Source organism: Mauremys reevesii, linkage group 2 (genome assembly GCF_016161935.1).
Source record: "Mauremys reevesii isolate NIE-2019 linkage group 2, ASM1616193v1, whole genome shotgun sequence".
NCBI classification, from domain to species: domain Eukaryota; kingdom Metazoa; phylum Chordata; order Testudines; family Geoemydidae; genus Mauremys; species Mauremys reevesii.
In genome coordinates this window covers 229,215,033-229,229,066 of record NC_052624.1, presented here as the reverse complement: position 1 = coordinate 229,229,066, position 14,034 = coordinate 229,215,033, and the positions used below count along the sequence as shown (strand labels likewise).

The 14,034-nt window shown below is 43.1% G+C and overlaps 1 protein-coding gene and 1 long non-coding RNA gene across 8 annotated transcripts in view; one reads left to right on the top strand and one right to left on the bottom strand.

The window, feature by feature from the left end:
* LOC120397155 overlaps window positions 1–3,036 on the top strand; it is an 84,707-nt gene extending 81,671 nt beyond the window's left edge. Inside the window, exon 4 of the long non-coding RNA XR_005593693.1 lies at window positions 2,746–3,036. This is a non-coding gene — a long non-coding RNA (uncharacterized LOC120397155). The remainder of the gene's footprint in view (window positions 1–2,745) is intronic.
* Window positions 1–14,034, bottom strand: part of C2H8orf34 (chromosome 2 C8orf34 homolog) — a 292,844-nt gene that overhangs the window by 166,834 nt on the left and 111,976 nt on the right. The window lies entirely within an intron of this gene.

Here is a 14,034-nt window from a genome sequence, read left to right as displayed (position 1 = left end):
ACTCAGGTTTTCTGCAGTTTCACACCGAAGTCATACTGCTCTCTTACATACAGTGCAACTCCCCCACCTTTTCCGCCCGGCCTGTCCTTCCTGAGCAGTTTATATCCATCCATGACAGTAGTCCAGTCATCCATCCATGACAGTACTCCAGTCATGCTCAGACAAGGCCTGACTTCTGCAGCTCTCCCTTTAGGAACCTCCTATCTGTAAGAATGTCTCCAAAGCTCACTGCTGTGGTGGGATCTATGGAGAGAGTTCCCTCTGTCCTAGAGCATACCCTCTAGGATACCTGCTCTAAGAGCACACCTCCCTGCTCTGGTGAGCTCTCCCGGTGATGTCCTCTTCTCAGTAGCTTCCTGTCTCCTTGGAAGTGCCTTCCCTAACTGACCTTGGGCAACTTACTAGGTCCAGCTGCTGGTTTACTAATTAATTACAAGCATCAGCGTGGGGCAGTGAGTTAGCCGCAGGCGGGCCTTAAAAAGGCAGTCATGGGCAGACTGGGCCCCGACACCTCTTAAAGGGGTGGATGCCCCATGACAAGCAGATACAATCCTCACCACATTTTTTGGTTGTTTCCCCACAACCTATTAATATCATCTGCATAGATCCTCAGCCACCCATTATCCCAGCCCAAATTGCTACAAAACTTTGGGAGAGTTGTATGGATCAGACAGAAAGAAAAACACGGCTGGATGTCATGACCACCATGCTGAAAATACGGTAGCCCATGTCATTTCTTAACCATTGTAATGGCTTCAGATACCTGGGGAACAAGATGGAAAACTAGATTTTGTTACCTTTAGAACAGCCTCTCTCCACACTGAATGCCCTTCCCTCCGAGGGGTAGTTCCTGGCACCACAGCTGAATGGACTGCCAAGGAGCTGTGGGGGCCACCAGAGTCAGCGCAGAGGCACAGGGCCTGCAGGCAGATGGCCCTGTCCCTCTGAATGATACCCAGAGATCCACAGGTTGTGGAGGCCCCAGTATCTGCTTCTTTCATGGCAGACACAAGGCCCTCAAATGGAATATTTCAGAAGAATCCATGATAAACCTAGTTCTGGGGTGGGGGTTGCCACCATTCTCTTATGGGTTTTTTTCTCACCACATGGGAGAACGCACTCTTTGGCTTAATGTGGAATCTCTTTAAAAAAGCATCTGGAATTTATCAATTATTAGGAAGTAAATGGAGTTTAGTGACTCCTTCTAAATTGCACTTATCACTGACAAGATCATTTTTAAAAGTAGTTTTTGTTTTTGCTGTTAAGCCTTAAATGATCAAGCTCAGGATAACCTCTGATTAATGAACAATGAAATGGGCCATTTCTTCTCTAATGTAGCCACTCCCCTGCAGAGAAAGTTATCTGGTTCCCTGCATAAGATTATTTGCCTAAAATGGATATTTTTATGATGGCTGAGGAAGAACAAAAATATAAACGGGTAAGGGGACAATTATAAAACAGAGCATAGTAAGTGGAAATAACCTAGGCTTCAACTTTAAAGAACAAAAACAATTTGTTATATATGACTAAGTCAATGAAACAATGGCTAGAGGGGAGGGATTCTACTCTGAGTCTGATCCAAAGCCCATTTAAGTCAGTGGAAAGACTCCTATTGACTTTAGTGGGCTTTGCATCAGTCCCTGTAGAAGCAGATGTTTTAAAACTAGTATAAATATTACTTAAAAATGTTCATTTCTGATCAGTCCTGTGCTGAATTATTGGCTTTTCTAGATACACAGCTATAATAGATAGATTAAATCTAATTACACACAAAAAAAGCTGTTACAAACATTAAGGACACCAAGTCAAGCACTCAAAAGTTCGGAAATGCCAGAACTAAGTACTGTGTATTTGCATTATGAGAAGCATTAACTGCATGATCCCCAGGGAGCCTAATTTTTAGTGATTAAAAAAAAATCAGTGTTTTTCCACAATTGAAACAAAACACTGAACTTTAGTTTCCCTAGCCACACACTAGATAGATAGATAGAGAAAGAGAGAGAGACAGACGCGGGGGAAACATATCAATACAACATTTTGTTCAACAGAGACCTGACCTTAAAAACCTCTAAGGAAGGCGATTCCACCACCTCCCTAGGTAACCCATTCCAGTGCTTCACCACCCTCCTAGTGAAAAAGTTTTTCCTAATATCCAACCTAATCCTCCCCCACTGCAACATTTTGTTCAACAGAGACATTATATATATATATAATTGGGCACCTAAAATTACTAGATTTTATATATATAAAATAATGTCTCTGTTAAACAAAATGTTTTATTGATATGTTTAAAATTTTTAAGCTGACAGCCCAAGCCATGTTTTTCCATGGCAAATAGATTTCTAGGATCTCTGATGGTCACATACTATTTTTTCCACAGGACCCCCGCCTCATTCAGGACATAGCATGGATGGTACTCAGTGCTATTTGTATTCAATATTTTGTTTTCTCCTTGGTTCAATGTGTGCCTTTGGCCTTATTTCTGCACATTACAATTGCCCAGCTCTGATGACAGAATTATTAATTTCTTCATGTCCTTTCCTATGGTACTCACCACTATAGTATCTGAGGGCTTCACAAATATTAATAAATATATTTTCAAAACACCTTTGTGAGATGAAGGGGCAGTATAATCCCCATTTTACAGACCTGGAACTGAGGCACAGAGAAATTAAGTTCAAAATATCTAGTAATTTTAGGTGCCCAATTAGACACACCTAAGATCTGATTTTTATTTTTTTTCAGCACTTTGTATGTTCAAAGTCCAGTTCTCACTGACTTCCATTGCATTTCCGAGTGCTCAGTACTTCTTCAAATCAGACCATAAGGTCTCAAGTCAGGGACCCAGAATATGAGGAACACATAAGCACAGAATTATAGAAGTATACAGCTGGAAGAGACTGCAAGAGGTCATTCCCACCCCCGATACCAAGGCAAGATTAAGTATATCTAAACCAGACATGGGCATAATATGGCCCCCGGGACCGTCCTGCCCAGCCCCTGAGTTCCCAGCCAGGGACCCTAGTCCCCGGCCCCTCCCCCGCTGTCCCCCTTTCCCCGCAGCCACGCCGCAATGTGGGCTGCGCTCTGGCCCGCTGCTCCCGCTGGGCAGCATGGGGAGTGCAGCTGGCTCTGGCCGAGTGTCACGGCTGCAAGCTCCTGCTGCTGGTAAGGGGGCAGTGAGCAGCGGGGTTGGGTAAGGGAGCAGGTGGTCCTGGGGGGCAGTCAGGGAGGAGGGGGCAGTTGGATGGGGTGGAGGTTTTGGGGGTGCGGTCAGGGGATGGGGAACAGGGAGGGTTGGGAGTGGTAGTCCTAGAGGGCCTGTCAGGGGGCGGGGATGTGGGGTTGGATGGGGTGGGATCCCGGGGGGAAGTTAGGGGCGGGGGGTCCCGGGAGGGGATGGTCAAGGGACGAGGAGCAGAGGGTGGTTGGATAGGGGGTCGGAGTCCAGGGCGGGGCTGTCAGGGGGCAGGGGTGTGGATAGAAGTCAGGACAGTCAGGGGGGTTGGATAGGAGGCAGGGGTCCCGGGAGGGCGCGGCCAGGGGACAAGGAGCAGGGGGGGTTGGATGGGTTGGGAGTTCTGAGGGGGACAGTTAGGGGGTGGGAAGTGGGAGAGGGCAGATAGAGGGCGGGGGCCAGGCTGTTTGGGGAGGCACAGCCTTCCCTACCTGGCCCTCCATACAGTTGTGCAACCCCGATGTGGCCCTCAGGCCAAAAAGTTTGCCCACCCCTGATCTAGACTATCCCTGACAGATGTTTGTCTATCCTCTTCTTTAAAACCTCCAGTGATCAGGATTGCACAACCTCCCTTTTTAGCCTATTCCAGAGTTTATCTACCCTTATAGTTGGAAAGGTTTTTCCTAATATCTAACCTGAATCTCCCTTGCTGCAAAATGAGTCAGTTACTTCTTGTCTTGCCGTCAATGGACATAGGTCATATCTACACTGCTATTAGATACCCGTGGCTGGCGCATGCCAGCTGACATGGGCTTGCTTGGCTGAGGCTAAGGGGCTGTTTAATTGCACTATAGATGTTCAGACTTGGGCTGGAGCAGCATCCCAGACCTTGGGCTCCTGCTCAAGCCCAAACCTCTACACAATAATTAAACAGCCCCTTAGACCTACTTTAAGTCAGCTGGCATGGATGGGTGTCTGATTCCAGTGCAGACATATCTATAGAGAACTGATCACTGTTGAAGACTTAGCATATCCCCTTTCAGCATTCTTTTCTCTAGACTAACCATGCCCAGTTCTTTCAACCTTTCCTCCTAGATCATGTTTTCTAAACATCTTATTTTTGCTGTTCTCTTCCAGATGCTCTCGAATTGGTCCATATGTTCCTTAAATTATGGCATTCAAAACTGGACACAATATTCTAGTAGAAGCCTCACCAGTACTGAATAGAGTGGAACAATTATTCCTATGTCTTATATACAATACTCCTGTTAATATATTAGGGTTTTTTGCAACTCCATTACGTTACTTGCTCATATTCAATTTTTGATTCTTATACCCCACAGTACTACTTCATAGCCAGTTATTCCCCACTTCGTAGTTGTACTTTTAATGTTTTCTTCCTAAAGTGAGTACTTTGCGCTTTTCTTTATTGAATTTCATTTTGTTGATTTCATACCAATCATCCAATTGTTGACATCTTTTTTGAAATCTAATCCTGTCTTTCGCCAAATAGTATAGATTTTCATCTAACAAAAACCAAATGATAAGCAAGGCAATGCAGGAATGTACAGTAACTCCTCACTTAAAGTTGTCTCGGTTAACATTGTTTTGTTGCTAATCAATTAGGGAACATGCTTGTTTAAAGTTGCGCAATGCTCCCTTATAATAATGTTTGTCAGGCGCCTACTTTGTTCACTGCTTCCCGGAAGAGCAGCCCATTCCAGCTAGCTGGTGGGGGCTTGGAACCACGGTGGACTTGTAGCCCCCCTATCAGCTCCCCGCTCCCCTAAATTCCCTGTGCCGCAGCCACCCAGCAGGCTATCAATTGCCGGCAGTTGAGCTGTCCCATGCTGTGACAGTGCTGCCTGTGGGAGCCAGCTGAGGTCACTCAATTAGGGTGAACTGCAAACAAAACAGGGCAGACCAACCCCAGATGCTGGTGGATATTTCAATACTTAGATTTACCAAACCAGCACAAAACAGCTTCTATAGTACCTCACTGGTTACCTAGAAGTTCAAACCACGCAGTTCCCTTAAAGTACCCAGCCTCAGGCCTCCGTCCAGACACACCTGTTAGATATGATGATGATTACTGAGCATCTTATCTCATCATATAAAAGGAAAGGTTCTTCCAATCCCAAATGATCAACCACATATCCAGGTTTAATTATAACTTAGATCCTACCCAAAATACACACTATTAGCCAATTCTTATTAACTAAGCTAAAATGTATTAAAAAAGAAAAGAGAAAGTGTTAGTTAAAAGATCAATATACATACAGACTTGAATTCAATTCTTGAGGTTTAGATACATAGTAGAGGTGAGCTTGTAGTTGCCAAAAGTCCTTTTAGAAATAGTCCAGAGGTTATAGTTTAATGTCCATATTCAGGGTGACTCCAGTCAATAACTGGGGATTTTAATTCTTATGGCTTAAACTTTCCCCTTCTTGAAACCCAAAGCAGATTTGAGATGAAGTAGGATCATGTCCCAGGGTTCTTATACATTTCCAGCAGCCTTCTGGCCTGAGAAAACAATAGGCTTAATTCTTTCTCCCAAACATCCTGGCAATTAGCACAGGGTAATTTATCCATTAAACAGTTTAGATACAGGTTACCACAACCTTTAAAGAGACATATAGACAATAATACTATTTTACTCAAGTATAATCACAAATGTTAATATTCCTTTTTTGATTTTTGAATTAAAGTTATAGCAATAGACAAGACTTGTTTGCTTACATCACAAGACCTGAGCAAACATCTACCCTTGAGATCTTTAACAATGCAGACTTGCATTTCAAAGCTCTGTTTATGTACATATTTTTCTAACAAGTCCTTAAGGTTCACCCATGTGTTAGGTTAGTCTATGAGGTGAGTTAATTAACTTTTTCTGGCCCTGTCATCTTTCAATGAGATATTATATCACACTCATAACATCACACTCGCCCACTGCCATGTGCTGCTCCTGCCCTTTGCCTTGGAGCTGCTCCCGGGAGCCTCCTGCTTGCTGTGCAGCAGAGGGGGGAAGAGGAGGGCTAATGTCAGGGTGTCCCCCTCCCCCCCGTTACTGCCCCCACTTACCCTTTCTCCATATAGAGCAGGGTAGAGACACGACAGAACTTAGGACAGAGAGAGCTTGCTGGCCACAGCTGCCATCTCAACTTCCTGATCTTTTTAAAGGCAATGTACTTAGAGTGGGGTCAGCGTACTTAAAGGGGAAATGCTCGTCTCTCTCTCACACATATAGTGTGTCTCTCTGTCTGCTATGCTGTCTCCCCTCTCTCCATTCATGCTGCCTGGTAGAGTGTGAGGCTACATTAACAACGTGTTAACCCTTGAGGGCTTAGCCGAATGCTAGTTCATCATTTAGCAGTAAGGCATTCCCCGGGAAATATCCCACCTTCTAACTTCACCACCTCAACCAAGCTTCACAATCATCATTGCTACGTACAGTATTTAATTGTTTAAAACTTATACTGTATGTGTGCGCATGTGTGTGTATATATGAGAGAGAGGTTTTTGTCTGGTGAAAAAAAATTCTCTGGAACCTAACCCCCCCATTTACATTAATTCTTATGAGGAAACTGGATTTGCTTAACATTGTTTTGCTTAAAGTTGCATTTTTCAGGAACATAACTAAAATGTTAAGCAAGGAGTTATTGAACTAGTTGTCAAAGACAACAGCGTTAGAGAAAGTGTTACAGTAACCTTAGATGATGATAGCACAAATTATTGATTGCAATTAAAATTATTTACTTCAAAAGAAACTTAAAATAGTATTAGCTACTACAGCTAATTAAACCAAAACATTTAGAGATTTCATGCAGAGATGTCATGTCATCTAGAGATTGCAAGTTCACTGGTCTTTCATGTAATTGTATATCCTAAAACTTGACTGCACTTATTTCAGCTTTTGTAATTCAATTAGAATGATCTTCCAGCTGTGTGCACCTTTACATTCCTTAAAAAAAGTTGAGACATAAGAAGTATTAGACATATAGAAAAATAAATCAAGTTCTTATTAATTTGAACAATACCTTCAATAGTATCTCTTCCAAAAGTCGTGAACAATTTTAGAGAAGTCTGTTCCAAAACAGCACAAACCTCCACAGTATATGGAAATAAAGATTCCAGTTTAAAGAGAACCTGCAAACCTGAATATATAGACTAAGAAGCTGAATTTTACCATTAACCTAGAAAAAAAGAACAAATTGACTTTGAGAACTGAAAACAACTGCAACTCTCCTATCTGATGATTTCTGAAACTTTTCAGATCTTTGCCATACAACAAGAGTTGTAATGAAGATGATTCCATATGCTCACAGGAAAAAAAAAGTCTTCAAAATGACAATCTTTGCAAAGATTTTAATGAAATTTACCGGCAAAGTTTGCATTTTTCCATGCATAGTCTTCAACTGCAGATCTTAAAGACAGGTGTACCAAAATGGGTAAATGTCATAATGGTTCTTTGAAAAAGTACAAACGTATTTAGCAAGATCTGTTTAGGCCGAGAGGAGATGACGAAAAAGCATGAACCCTGCAAGGAGATAGCGATGAAAAGGCAGGTATTCAAGGACTGGAATTTCATGAAAGAAAGAATCAGTTTGACATAGGAAGTAACCCTTGAATGTATAAGACCAGATCGTCCCCATGCAAATTCTGCACATTTTCCCCAACTTCATGGAGAGCAGTCATGGGGTGTGAGGAGATGGATTGAGACTCGGAGCAGTACTGAATTGGCTGCAAGAACCACATCCTCCCCCACCATGGTGATGCCCCCTCCCAAAAAAAAGGGGGGGCCCGGCTTTAGGCCAATTCAACCAATTCCCCTGAATCGGGCCCCGCTCCTAAGAGGGCCCCGCACCCAAGCCCCAATACGGTGTACTGGCAAGAGCCGGTGTGCTGTACCGGGGTGGCCCGGCTTCCCCAGGGGCAATTTAAAGGGTCTGGGGATCCCAGCAGGGACTGGAGCCCCAGGCCCTTTAAATTGTCACCTGAGCCCCACTGCTGGAGCCCTGGGGTAGGCTGCAGGGTTCTGGGGTCTATTTTAAAAGTCCGGGGCTCCCATTGCTTCTACCTCCCCGGCCCTTTAAATAGCCACCGGAGCCACACCGCTTCCCCAGGGCTTCTGTGGCTATTTAAAGGGCCGGGGCGGTAGAAGCAGGGGAGCCCCAGGCCCTTTAAATAGCCCCTGGGCCCCAGACTGCTGCTGCTACCCTGGTGGGGGGGGGAAGGAAGAGGGGGCACTCACCATACAGGGTGGGCTGTACCCCCTGTACCTTCACCCCCTGCCCGCAGCCAGCCCCTGCTGCACCCCGTCCTGCCTGCAGCCAGCCCCGCACCCCCTGCCCGCAACCAGCCCCTGTCTCTCGCCAGCCCCGCACCCCTTGCCCTGCCTGCAGCCAGCCCGTCTCCAGCCAGTCCCGCACCCCTTACCCTGCCTGCAGCCAGCCCGTCTCCAGCCAGTCCCGCACCCCTTGCCCTGCCTGCAGCCAGCCCCTGCCTGCAGCCAGCCCCACACCCCCTGCCCGCAGCCAGCCCGTCTCCAGCCAGCTCCTGCCGCACCCCCTGCCCTGCCCACACCAGCCCCACACACCCTGCCCTGTCTCCACCCCTGCCTGAAGCCAGCCAGTCCCGCACTCCTCTGTCTCCAGCCCTGCCAACCCCTGCCAACCCCTGTGGCCCTGCCTGAAGCCAGCCAGACCACCACCCACACCCCTGTCTCCAGCCAGTCCCGCACCCCTTGCCCTGCCTGCAGTCAGACCCTACCTCCAGTCAGCCCCTGCCCTGCCTCCAGCCAGCCCCATATCCACTGGTGCCCTGAACACCTTCTTCAATGAGGGGGGCAGAGAGCAGCTGGGACCCACACATGTGCACACCGTAGGGTGACCAGACAGCAAGTGTGAAAAATTGGGACAGAGGTGGGGGGTAATAGGTGCCTATATAAGAAGACGACCCAAAAATCGGGACTGTCCCTATAAAATCGGGACATCTGGTCACCCTAGCACACCCCCAGGGAGTGGCAGGGACCCACACATGTGAAACGGACATGTCAGGCTTTTTGGTTCTTAAATCGCCATCCGGGAGGAAAATACGGACGTATGGCTATTGGTACAAAAAATACATACTGTGGTACATCCCTTAAATCAGAACTTTTTAATAGGGAACCAGTTGCTAAAAAAAAAAAAAAGGCCTTTCATTTCTTAACACTTTTTTTTTTTTTTTTGAGTTATCCCTGCCGGGGCCCTGCTGAAAATGTTTGAATTGGGCCCCGCACTTCCTAAAGCCGGCCCTGCCGGGAGCCTCTGGCAGTATTATCTTTTCTGCAGAACTCCCTGCCCACTATTGATCCCTGGTACTATCACAGCCAGTTGGAAGTCATTGATATTAACTTATGAGATTTAAATATCACATGAATTGGTGCCTTATAAAATCCCTGAGATAAACTGAATACTATCAAGCAAAGTGAAAGCACATGCAATTCAGGATTTGAGTTAGAATCATAGGATTAGAAGGGACCGCATGGGTCATTTAGTCTAATCCCCTGCCAAGATGCAGGATTTCTATCTAAGGAGTACAGAAGCAACTGATCTTGCAGTTAAAAGATGTCTCTTTGTTGTCAAAAGATGTTTAAAAAAAAAAAAGCTTTGGTGTTTGGAAAAATAAATCATCTTCATTGTTCTCCACCTTATCAACCCAGGCATAATTCATTTCAGCTCAAGAAAATCTAAGAACTTTAGCTACCAAGAAAGCTTGTTGATTTTCTTCTTTTCCCTTTTTTCCTCCCCTCGCCCCAATATCTTGCAGAACATTCAACTTCAGTATCAATCCATTTTAATGTATCAACCCAGAAATGATTCAGTGAGCGAATTGCAATGTTGCAGTAAATTACAATCCAAATAAATACATTTATTCTAAAGCTTACAGTTTCTTACCCAAAAGTCAGAGTTCTTAACTCAGTAGAGGGACACACGCAACTCAGTCGTACATCTGAATTTACCTACTGTTATTACAAGCAACATTTAAGATTACTATAACTGAAAGATAGAGAAAACATACTTTTTCTCAATTTTTTTTCATTGTACTTTGTATATAGTCACTTTCACTGTCTCCCCTTTATAAGCAGCTAGTGCCTGAGACAAGGCCCACTCAAGTCAAGAGAAAGATTCCTATTGAATTCAATGAACTTTTTGGATAAAGCTACTCATTAGTGTCCCTTGTTTTAGACCTCAATCCAGCAAATCTGTATGCACTTTTAACTTTTAGCCCAGAATAGTCCCATTTAAATCAATGAGGCTACTCACAATAAATAAAAGTAACCAGGTGTGTGGGTCTTTTCAGAATCATGGCCTTAATGGTTTTTTACATATTAGTGAAAAAAGAAAAAAAAATGGGAAAAGGCAGTTGTTAAATCTCAAATATTCACAGGGGTACTCAGTGGCAGATTTAGTACCCGAAATTACTTAACCCCTTTTTAAAAAAATGGACTAGATTTCAAGTGGATGACATACCTTTAAACACCAGTCTTGCAACCTAATGTATTGGTGCCAGGTGTGAATAATACTACATTCAATTGAATAGTTCAGATTACAGTGAAATACTATACAAGGTCAAATTATATTTTGAGATGTTCTCTCACTTTACTCCTTTACACATGAACCAAAAGATTAATGACCCCACTGATTTACCCACTTAGCCATTTACATACAGACCACATTAGCATAAAAAGATCACTATTTGCTTTATTAATTGCTTGATCCAAGTCATAACAATTTATTTCATTAAACAGCAAAAAAGCCTAAAGACTTAATGGCAGTTGTTAGTTGCATCAAGCTCCTTACTCTAGGCTATAGAACAGATAAAAACTTAAAATATCCAAAATTATGAACTTTAAATAAAAATTCCTTTCAAATTTCACAACCTTGCTTGTCACTTTAGAGCTTCTCAAAATCAGGTACTAGGGTTTTTTTACCTCCCTTAATAACACGAATAATTATGGTCCAACGTTAAGGTCAGATCTTGCAATTGGATCTGCACAGGTGGACCCTATGGGTTTCCGTGTGAGAACAAGGGTCCATCCACTTGGCTATCAATGCAGCATTGGGACTTAGTTATTTTTCAACCAATGGTGTATTTTGTTAATTCTTTTTATCACCCTTGGTAACACAGTATATTTATGCATTGGCACAGTACCTAGCACAATGGGGTCCTAGTACGACAAGGACAAAAATAACCTACAACAATACAAATAGCCTGAGAATGTATGCATTTTATTTTCACTAATGAGAGGCTTTTCTAATAATTAATAATGGTTTGAGCATCTAGGGTAATATACTGCCCACTGTGATAAAAGTGAACTGAAAAGGCTAAGAATTGATGAAATCTACTAAACCCAGGGTTGTGAGTTCAATCCTTGAGGGGGCCATTTGGGGATTGGTCCTGCTTTGAGCAGGGGGTTGGACTAGATCTCCTGAGGTCCCTTCCAACCCTAATAATCTATGATTCTATGGGATGGGAGGGATTCTAGACAAACAGAACTGGTCAAAAGTGGATGACTTTTTCACACACAATTTGTCATTTGAAGCCTAACAAAGGTCTGTATAGAAACAGAAGTGCTCTTGTTTTGGATGACTGTGTATAAGGTTTAATACAGACTATCCATGTAGAAAACATGAGAACATATATCATTTTATTTGCATGGCTGCTAAAACTCCCAGTCCTACTGGGAATTTCCAAATTTTTCAAATTCATCTCAATCCAACATAATGAGGACTATGATGCTAAGGGCTGAGTCATCTAAGGGCTATAATGCCAGCCTTCACTGCTATGCAGAACAACATGAAATCCAGTTAGAGATTTCCACTGCTGATAGGCCAGCTGTACCCTCTAACAGCTCCAGCCACTCCTCTGTCCTATGCTGAAGGTTTCTGTGCACAATAAAAATTGGCTAAAATGCAGAGAACAAATGGAGCAAATGGTAAGAGTTGAGGACAAAATCCATTTGAAGGGGATTCAAAATCTTTTGAAGAACAAAAGGCACAGAATCCACTGGGGACAGAGCTAGGGGAGAGGAAAGGAAAAGGAATAAAAGGCCTGGACAAATAATCAGTTGGAAGAAAGAGACTGGTAAAGAAAGGAGACAGAACAAGGAGCAATAGGGGAGCCCTAAATGTAAAGAAAATGAGAAAGATAATCCTGAAGATGTCACACAAAGGGCAGCAGACCTCTGCAGCACTGTAGTTGTACCTCCCAAACCTCAAGATGACAACCACTGGTAGTCTAGTGGGAAGAGGGAATTGTGTAGGAGAAATCATGGTGACTCTTGGGACATTTGTTTTCAACTTCTGGATGTTTATGCAAATCCCAGAGTTTTCAGTTGTCTCTCATTGTTAGTTTATAGTTTGTTGTGCATTCTGTTTTGTTTTAAACTCAGTAACATATAGAGGAAGTTCTAAGTGCCTGAGAATTGAGATTCATTTCAACAATAACCAATCAGAACAGAACAGAAACTGAATAAAAGACAGAGCAAGCAGGAAGAAGTCGATCAAGGCAGGAGCAGGAGAAGGAGAACCAGAAAAAAGATCAGAAGAAACCTAAAAGAGCAAAGGAATCAGAAGAAGCAACCACAGAGTGACAGCAGCAGTGGTGCTGCTGGGACAGAGCAGAAGGACCATGACAGAACAGAGGAAGAGAAGACTACAGAGAGTAAGCATGCTAGCTATAGTATAGGATATAGAATAGAAATAGGGTTAATGAATGCATGTGCTTGGGATAATAAAGATGAGTGTCTGTGGTGTGTATGTATAAAGATTAAAGTTTATTAACATTACTGTCAGTATCCTGCATGTGACTGATCACCATGTGCAGAACATAATCACTTAAGCAATTCCAACTGTATAACATTACAGTATTGGGTGCTTTAGCTTGTATATCTGTACTAAGGGACTTATGTTTATGTTTTAATTTATCTTTAGATTAATTGTATTAGGAAAGATTGGTTATACTAAATAAAGAAAACACTTTGTTTTGGAAAAGTATTGCCTCGGTGTCAATCCTTTGAGCGGAGGGCTGTATCCGTATCCTCCCAGGTGTGACCAGATCTATTCTGTTTTGGAAAGCTTCCTGAAGGGCATAAGGAGACCCTTGGTAAACCCAAGCAATTCCACAAGGGCAAGCCCCCTCCTTTCACCTTGCAGGAACAGATTATTAGGCCAACGTTTTGGGAACCTGGAAGTAAGCAATAGAAGGGCTACTCTGGGATCCTTCAGTATGTTCTTGGGGTAACAAACAATCTCGTACTTTTACTAACCAGGTGTAAATGAAGACCAGTACATTTGAACAATAAGATTCTTTATCTCAGTCAATCCATATTTAGAAAGTCTAAGCCAAATCCTGCAGAGTTCATTCTGTCAAAATTCTCAGACTTCAATGAGAGTTTTGAATGAGTAAACACTGATCCTTTGTTCTGGTCACCAACTGTCCAGCTGAAAAGCTACATTATAAACAGGATATTGATTTAAGTAATTTATTACTAGTAGTAGAAGTTGTTCTTCCAAGATGCAAACTGTGGGGCATAAGGTTTTGTAATTTTTGTGAAGAGCTTAAATAAGCAACAAAGAATGAATTGTAAAGGGAATACGTCAATTATATGAAACTATGTTTTGGAACTGAGTGATGGCAGAAAACCATGCTTGGAAAGGTGCTATGCTAGATGTGTAAAAAGCATTAGAGCTTTTTGGATTAATGGATTAATACACTATATAATATAAAAATTCACTCCTGTTATTGTACAGTCACTGATTTGGAAAATACAGCAATGAAAAATACTTATGTTTGCTGATAGAAATTTAAACTCT